Here is a 9475-nt window from a genome sequence, read left to right as displayed (position 1 = left end):
TTCCTTTATCAAATTTCTTTATCTTCTTCTAGTTGAGTTCTGGTCATCAAGCCATTGAGAATAGGTCAAATGGGTACTCTCTGCAAGTTTGGACATTCTTGTACGTCTCCCCTGACTTCATATTAGCTGGATACTTCACTCTCAGCTCTAGCCCTCCATGGCTAGGTCATTGCCCATGGTCTTAGGAGTTCACAAGTCTTCCCAAACTTTGGACCAACCAGCCTTTCTTCTTCTCTCTCTCATCTTGAGGTCAACAGGAGCCTATGGAATATGCTTGAATTCAGCCCATATCTTCATTACTGACTTTCCCCCCACTTCCACTCAAATGTAGACCAATGCCATTGCCAGCTAGCTTACATGCCTTCTTGTGTGTTCCCTTTGATCTTCAGTCTTGGAGGGGGGATTGTCCTGAAGTGACTTGATTGCTTGCCTTGATGGCTCACTTGGCAAACAGCTTGCTTGTTTTTATAACAGCCAAACAAACTGCCGTTTTTGTTTTTTATTTTGTTTTTTTCCTGCTGGTCTTTCTTTCAAGAAGTATCTTCTTTAAAGATACTTTAGCCACTCTGGGTTGGTCTACATGTCTTCAAGTGGGAATGCCCCACCTCAGAAGATTCTGGATGGGCACCAGGATTCCACCTAAGGTCCTATATACTGTCAGGCCTTCACAGAAGCCTATTTCACTGGGCAAGTTCTAGAACCCCTTTTAGGTATTCCAGTGGATTATAGGCTGAAGACAGGCTTACAAGCTTTCTGTAATCATGTTTCTGGATATTCCTTTCTATCCCACTAAAGCATCCATTTTATAGTAGTAGGCAAGGAAAACCAATATCCATAAGTCAGTCAAGCATCTTAACATTATTTCCCTTCTTTTCCCCATTCAGACTATACCTCGACCTCTGTATCACAGAGCCCTATTTTCCCAAGTTTGAGCATACATCACTATTTACCTCTGTCCCATTTAAGTGTTCCCTTATTACCTTGTTCTTCCATCCTCCTCCCTTTTCTTGTGTATTAACATTCCCTTCCTTCTTGTGTAATATGTCATCTTAAAATTCTTCTGGTTTTCAGTCATTAGTGTTTGATGTATCAAATCTGTTCTTGAGATGGTCTCTAAATTCAGGTGGGATATGTTCAAGGTCATAGTTTGGCTTTGTGGACTTGTTTTAATTTTCTTCAGGTTCAACCTGAGGTTGCCTATGAGTAGTTGATGGTCAAACCTTGTTCTGTTTTGGCTGATGATCTTGAGCATTTTCATTGTCTCTTTCCACAGATGTAGTCAGTTTGATTCCTGTGTATTCCATCTAGTGAGGTACATGTGTATTTTTTTTTTTTTAATATTACCCTTGTTTTTAATATAATTACACTGTAAATTTACATAATAATGGTTGTGTTTAACAATTGGCTTGCAAAAATTTTTCTTAAAATGTGCTAACTGGCTCTTGTGAGCTAGTATAAGCCAGCTCCAGCATACACTGACCACCACCCCAAGGAGAGCTCAGGGCTACGGTGTCCATTTCCTCATGATACTGGTCAAAGGGAGACAGACTTGGAGTTACTGCTGGTTTATTGTTGATTATTATAAAATATCCTTTTGGAATCTTTAGGAAGAAGCAGGGGGAGGAATCTTTGTTGAGACAGAATGCCCTAGTGGAATCGCTATTCTTCTGTTCATTTAGATTCAGCCAGACCCCTGGTCTTCCTTCTCTCCAATCTGTTTATAACATGGAGGCCCAGATATTGAGAGAATTACTCAAAAAAAACAAGAAAGGGAAAAAAGGAAAGGAGAAGACCCCAATCACCAAGGAGGGACCGGCTTTCATGCAAAGGGGCAAGGGCCCTGCCAGGCCCTGGAAGACAGACTGACAAGAGCTGAGGTACACAAGTCAGCCTCTGCCTCTCAGGCCTCAGCTCAAGCAAAGCAGACATAGCAGAGTGGGGCAGATGCCTTTATTGGTTTAACCATGGTACCAATGGTGGGCTCAGGCAGAGCTTCCCTGGCTGTCCTGGCTCCTGCCTTCCCTTCCCTGGGAGTTCACGCCACACCCCTGGGAGGCAGGAGTGTCCGGCAGGAGTGACAGACAGAGCCAGGATAGGAAACAACGGGGTTGGGATCTGCAAGGGACTCCGGGTAATGTAGAAAATGTGGGATAGCAAGGCCACCCAGTAAAACGTCCATCAGAGCAGAGCAGAGTCTCTTCTTGCCCAGGGCCCCGCCCTCACCAGGAATGGGCGGGTTCCGAGGGAGAGCCTCCCTTCATAGCCTCCTACTGGGCCCTTCCTGCTATCCGGAATGTTGTCCTCAGCTTCCTTAAGGCTCCGCTCAAGGTAGGATTTTTTCTGTTCCAATTCTTTAATTTTTTCTTCTGCTATTTTCTGTTTCTCTAGTAGCTGGTTATAAATTACCTCCTTGGACCGAAGAATAAACATTCTTCCTACACCTTCTTACATGTTAGTCTCATCTACCAAAGTCATAATCTCTGTATCTGTAAAATGTGCGTGCTTTTTTTGTTCTGTTTAGCTCTTCAATCTGTATGTCAGCAAGCTGTACCTTCTGTTGAATGATAACTTTGGTTTGAAGCTCTGTAAAAGCCTTCTTCAACTCCATATCCACGGGGGCTGCCATCTTGGTTTCGTATATGTTGTTTTTGTTGTTAAGTGGATCCGACTCATAGCGATCCTGTATAGGGTTTTTGAGAGTGGATGGTGAACTTGAACCGCCATCCTTGCGACTCAAACCAACCTTATAGTAGTCTAGAACATTATCCCACAGCACCACATCAGGACATGTGTATGTTGTTGTTACTTGCTGTTGAGTCGTTTTCGACTCATAGCTATCCTGTATATGATTTCCAAGGAGCGGCTGGTGAACCTGAACCACCAACCTTGCAGTTCAAATCGACCTTGCAGAACAGCCCATTAAACCACAGCACCACACCAGGACTCTATAGGACATGTGTAGGTTGTTGTTGTTAGGTGCCATCGAGTCGGTACAGACGGATTGTGACCCTACCTACAAGAGAACAAAACACTGCTTGGTCCTGGGCCCACCTCACAATCGTTGCTATTCTTGAGTCCATTGATGCCACTTTGACAATCCATCGTGCTGGGGCATCTTCCTCTTTTTCTCTGACCCTCCATCTTACCATGATATCCCTCTCCAGGGACAGGCCCTTCCTGACAATATATCCAAAGTATGAGAGATGAGGTCTGGCCATCCTGGCCTCCAAGGAGCACTCTGGCTGTTCTTCATCCAAGTTAGATGTATTTGTTTTTTTGGCAGTTCATAGTACTTTCAATATTCTTCGCAGACACCATAACTTAAATGCATCAAGTCTTCTATGGTCTTCCTTATTCACTGTACAACTTTTGCATGCATGTGAGGTTATTGAAAATACCATAGCCTGAGTCAAGTGCACCTTAGTTCTCAAACTGACGTCTTTGCTCTTCAACACTTTAAAAAGGTCTTGTGCAGCAGATTTGCCTAATGCAATGATTTCTTGACTGCTGCTTGCATGAGTATTGATGGTCAATTCAAGAAAAAATGAAGTCCTTGACAACTTCAGTCTTTTTCCATTGAATGTTGTTTATTGGTCCAGTGGTGAGGATTTTTTTTTTTTTTTTTTTTTTTCTTTCTTTACATTGAGATGCAACCCATACCAAAGGTTATGGCCGTTGCTCTTCATCAGTAAATATTTTAACTCTTCACTTTCAGCAAGCAAGGTTTTATCACCTGCATATTGCAGGTTGTTCATGAGTCTTCTTCCAATCCTGGTGCCACATTTTTCTTCATATAACCCAACTTTTCAGATTATTTGTTCAGTATACAGACTGAATAAGTATAGTGAAAGAATACAACCCTGTCACACACCTTTCCTAATTTTAAACCATTTGGTGCTCCCTTGTTCTGTTCTAACAACTGCCTCTTGGGCTATGTACAGGTTCCTCATGGGCACAATTAAGTGTTCCAGGATACTTATACCTCACAATGCTGCCCAAGCTTGTCATGATCAACACAATCAAAAACCTTCCCATAGTCAATAAAGCACATGTAAACATACTTCTAATATTTTCTGTTTTCAACCAAGATCTATCTTATTTTAGCAATGATATCACTCATTCCATGTCCTCTTCTGAATCTAGCTTGAACCTTTGGAAGTTCTCTGTCAATGTATGGTTGCAACCATTTCTATATTACTTTTAGTAAAACTTTACTCACATGGGATATCAATGATATTGACATGTGTATAGTCACCTTTTGTTTTAAATAATGAATAAATTGTTGTTCTTGAAAAATTTTATCATTGGATCTTAAGCATAGTTTTTATTATCAAGGCCATATTTTCCAATTATAAATCCTTCCTCTTTGTTTCCAATTTCCTCATTCCAATCATAAGTAATTATTAATGCATCTTGACTGCATGTTTGATCAATTTGTCACAGAAGAATTTGGTAGAATTCTTTTATTTCTTCATCACTGATTTTAGTGATTGGTCCATAATTTGAACAATAGTTGTATTGCTTGATCTTCTTTGTGGCTGTATGGATATTATCCTATTACAGACATCATTGTTCTTCAAGATAGATCTTGAAATGCTCTTTTTTTAATGATGAATATTATATAATTCCTTTTCAGTTTTTCATTTCAGTGTAGTAAACCATATGATTGATTCAAAATATTCAGTAGCAGTTCATTCAGCTCACTAATTCCTAGGATATCTATCTTTATGTGTTCAATTTCATTTTTGACTACTTAAATTTAAATTCGTACTTTGAATATTCAATGTTCCAGTTATTCATGAATGTTTGCATTTGGTTCTTTGCTCTTTGAGTTGTGCCCCGTCAGTAAATGAAGGTCCTGAAAACTTCACTCCATCCACGTCATTAAGGTCAATGCTATTCTTAGGAGGCAGCTCTTCCCCAGTTAAATTTTGAGTGCCTTCCAACCTGAGGGTCTCATGTTATGGTACTACATCTGACAATGTTGTGCTATTATTCAGAAGTGGCTAACCATTCAGAAGTGTTGCCTCTCTTTTTCCTAGTCTATGTTAGTCTGTAATCTCTGCTTAAACCTGTCCAGCAATGGCTTACACTACTGGTAACTAAAATATTGGTGACTTACCTTACACCATCACACAACAACACAACCACAGTACAATTAACTGAGATACAAGTGTTTGTTTAATGGAAAGATTGTTTTTTTAATTGTAAAATATGATGTTTAAAAATATGAGACCAGTATCACATGTACAATTTCAATGCTGCTGTGCAGACATCTCTCCCTACTAAATTATGTCAATTGCTCCAGAGACCACCAGCAAAATAAATATACACGCTGCCATATATAAATTGCTAAGGATTTCATGAGCTTTTCCTTTTAATTCCAATGCTGTGGAGTCGATTCTGATTCATAACGATCCTGTATAGGGTTTTTTTGTTAGTCTTTATGGGATCAGATAGCCTCATTCATCTCTCATGCCGTTGCTCGTGAGTTTGAACCACGGACTTTGAAGTTAGCAGCCCAATGCCTAGTCCACAATGCCAACAGGTCTCCTTTTATCTTTTAAAGGACCTCATATTAAAATACTACTTTTTGTCTTTTTCTTTAACCTTTCAAAGCAGATAAGAAGTGCTAGTTAATTGGTTAACCAAGCATTGTGTGTGGCAATTTAAAAAATATTTTAAAAACATACCACAAGGGAATATACTGGAGTCCTCGTGTAGCACTGTGGGTTAGTGCACTGGACTTCAAAGCCACTTTGGACTTTGCACTTGAGGTCGGCAGTTCAAGCTCACCAGTTGCTTCTTGGAAACTCATAACAGGGTCGCTGCCCTCAACGAGATGGATCAGCCAGGTGGCATCATTGATGGCGTCAAGTGTGGCAGCAGTAGTGAGATTGGCCCAGGATTGGACATTGTTTCGTTCTGCTGTGCTTCGGGTCGCTATGAGTTGGTTCCAACTCGATGGCACCTGACAACAACAACATCATGGGTTGGAACTGACTTAATGGCACTTAACAACAGCAACAGAGAATAGACTGGGCATCAAAATGTCATTGTTAAGTGTCATCAAGTTGGTTCTGACTCATAGTGACACTGTGTAGGGTTTCTGAGGAGTGGCTGGTGGATTTGAACTGTTGATCTTGCATTTAGCAGTCCAGTACTTAACCAAACCACCATACCAGGACTCTGGGCATTAAAATATTCCTTCCATAGTTTGTCCTATTATATTTAGCAATTGCAATACCAGGATACCAGACATATTACATCTCTAGTAGAATTTACTTTCTTTGAGCTCAGTTAATGAGTCCTTTTTTTTTTTTTTTTCCCAATTGTAGTTTGTTTAATCCCTGATCAATAAAGTACAAACTCAAGACAAACCATTCTAGAAAACTGTCTGATTAACTATTCTTATAAAATGTAAGGGTGAGGAACTACATGAACCATCAGATCTTTGTTTTACAATGTTCACATTTTTGTTGTTGTCTTTTCACATGCTATATATTCAATAAGCTACCACTGAATAAAGTTTAAATGAATACACTATAAATAGTACTATACTTTATGCTATAATACTGGAATTTTATGCCTCCATAAAATTGTTATTTGAGTTATGGTGTTGGAGAAGAATACTGAAAGTACCATAGATTTTCAAAAGAACAACAACAAAAAATCTGTGGTGGAAAAAGTACAGCCAGGACGCTTCTTAGAAGCCAACATGACGAGACTTCGTCTCATACTTCAGACATATTATCTGGAAAGACCAATCCCTGAAGAAGGACATTATGCATGGTAAAGTAGAATGTCAGTAAAAAAGATTAAGGCCCCCAATGAGATGGATTGGCATAGTGGCAACAGCAGTGGGCTCAAGCTTAAGAAAAATTGTGAAGATGGTATAGGACTTGGCATTGTTTTGTTCTGTTGTGTATAGGGTTTGTATGAGTTGGAGCCAGCTAGACAGCACCTAACAACAACAACAACAACAACAACAGATTATTTTAAGAAATATTTTTGGTGTCCAATTGGAGAATCCTATTCCAAGCATTAGACACCTTCTCTCCCCACCCCACCCCCTCACTTGAGTGCATTGCATTTTAAAAACTTTGGTGGTGGTTGGTGGTTATGTGCCATGGAGTCAGTAGGGTTTCCGAGGCTGTAAATCCTTATGGGAGCAGAAAGCCTCATCTTTCTCCCGTAGAACAGCTGGTAATTTCGAACTGCTGACCTTAAGGTTCACAGCTTGATTCATAACCACTACGCTACCTGAGCTCCTTAAATACTGTTTAGTTGGCATTTATTTTTCTTAAAAACCAAACACCATAAAACATGATAGAATATTGATTGCCTTCTTAAAGCTTCAGAATCTATTATCTCTGTTGTGACAAGAGACCTGTTAGCAGTGTATGGTTTGACGTCTCACCGTGATTCATCAGAAGATTTTAGCAGAGTCTCATGCTATGTACAAGATAGCATCCAGCATATCTACTGAGAACTTCTCGGAGTCTTCTCTGAACTCCAGTTTGCACTCAGATAAAGTGGGATGTTAGTGTCAAGATTTTAGTACTTTCTTAAAAAAAAAAATCTAGCATTGTGGTTATGAGTCGGCTGCTTACCTCAAAGCCAGCAGTGCAAAACTACCAGCTGTTCCACAGGAATAAAATGAGGCTTTCTGTTCTTGTAAAAATTTACAGCCTTGGAAAACCTATTTAGCTATGAGTCAGAACCAACTCCATAGCATATATCCACCACTCCATCAAGATGATTATAAACACATTTCTCAACCTTTTTTTTTTCCTGTGTCAGATATAGTTACATTCATATCACACATGTGTATGTGAACACAGAATTTTCTAATACCTCTTAATACTTTTGTTACAGACAACAAACTGACAAAACACAGATAGACAGATATGCTATCCATGCAAGAATACAAACATATTCTAGCAAGTTACAAATAGGTGCTTGTTAAAAAACTCAAAAAATGCCACAGAACAAGGGCATGTAGTTAATCTCTTTTATTAGAAAGAACTTTAAAGCTGTCGAGGGTTTTTTTCTTTAAATGCACTTAGCAAATAATATCATATACAGCTAGACAATTTGTATATACTCCATATATAAAAAGAAAGACTATACAATATAATTTTATTCATTGTTTAAAAAAAAAAAAAAAAAATTGAAGGGAGGTTGGCCTTCATCAGAGTTAAATCTTTTGTGCCCACAGCGCCACAGCAGGACGCTGGTAGGAATGTAAAATGGTGCAGCTATGGAAAAGAGTCTGGTACTTGCTCAGCTCTTTAAACATATGCTGAACTCTGGTAGCGTAGTGGTTACGAATCAGGCTGCGAACCTGAAGGTCAGCAGTTCAAAACTACCAGCAGCGTCGCGGGAGAAAGATGAGGCTTTTTACTCCCTTAAAGATTTATACCCTCGGAAACCTTGTTACAGGGTCGCTATGGGTTGGAACCAACTCGACGGCACTTAACAACAACAACAATTATTGTTGAGTGGACATGTGCCATTGAATTGAGTCTGAGCTAACAGTAACCCCATTTGACAGAGCACAGCTGCCCCGAAGGGTTTTCTAGGCTGTAATCTTTAAAAGGAGCTCTGGTAGTGTAGTGGTTATGAGTTGGGCTGCCAAGCTCAAGGTCAGCAGTTTGAAACTCAGCCACACCGTGGGAGAAAGATGAGGCTTTCTGCTCCCATAAAGATTACGGCCTCGGAAACCCTGTACAGGGTCGCTATGGGTTGGAACCGACTCGACGGCACTTAACAACAACAACTCATCTATTTTGTCTACTTTTGTTTGTGTACTTTTCAAAATGTTTGGTAGTTTGTGTATGCCCTAAATTAGAGCCCTCACAGTTTCCCTATTTTTTCATCAATGACCTTCATAATTTTAGGATTCACATTTAGGTCTTTAATCCATGATGAGTTGTTTTTTTTTGTATAGGGTGTGAGGTAAAGGTCTTGTTTCAATCTTTTGCATATTGCCTTCCAGTTCTGCCAGCACCAACTGTTGAAGATACCATCTCCTCCCCATGCAATATACCTAGGCACTTTGTTGAAAATAATTTGGCTGTCTGTGGATGGATTAATTTCTAGATTCTCAATTCTGTTCTATTGATCAATGTATCTTTAATTGTACCACTGCTAGGCTGTTTTGACCACTGTAGCCATGTAGTAGATTTTGAAATCGGGGATTGCAAGGCTTCCAACCTTTTTCTTCTTCTTGAGCAGTGCTTTGCTTATCCTGGGTCTCTACTTTCCATATAAAGTTTGTAATTGTCTTTTCCTTCTCTTTGAAGAACATCTCTAGAATCTGGATTGGGATTGCATTATGTGTGTAAATTGCTTTGGGTAGTATTGACATTTTCACGATTTTGAGTCTTCCTATCCAGGAACGTGGTATATTCTTCTACTTTTGTAAATCTCTTTTGGTTTCTCGTAGGAGTGTTTTGTAGTGTTTCTTTCT

At 39.6% G+C, this 9475-nt stretch overlaps 1 pseudogene; it reads right to left on the bottom strand.

Moving 5' to 3' along the window:
- Window positions 1–2178: 2178 nt before the first annotated feature.
- Window positions 2179–2626, bottom strand: LOC102828608 (annotated as a pseudogene).
- Between the last annotated feature and the right edge of the window lie 6849 nt (window positions 2627–9475).

This window comes from Chrysochloris asiatica, unplaced genomic scaffold (genome assembly GCF_000296735.1).
Source record: "Chrysochloris asiatica unplaced genomic scaffold, ChrAsi1.0 scaffold00027, whole genome shotgun sequence".
In the NCBI taxonomy this organism is placed as follows: domain Eukaryota; kingdom Metazoa; phylum Chordata; class Mammalia; order Afrosoricida; family Chrysochloridae; genus Chrysochloris; species Chrysochloris asiatica.
The sequence above is the reverse complement of the archived record's forward strand: the minus strand, read 5'-3'. Positions and strand labels throughout refer to the sequence as shown.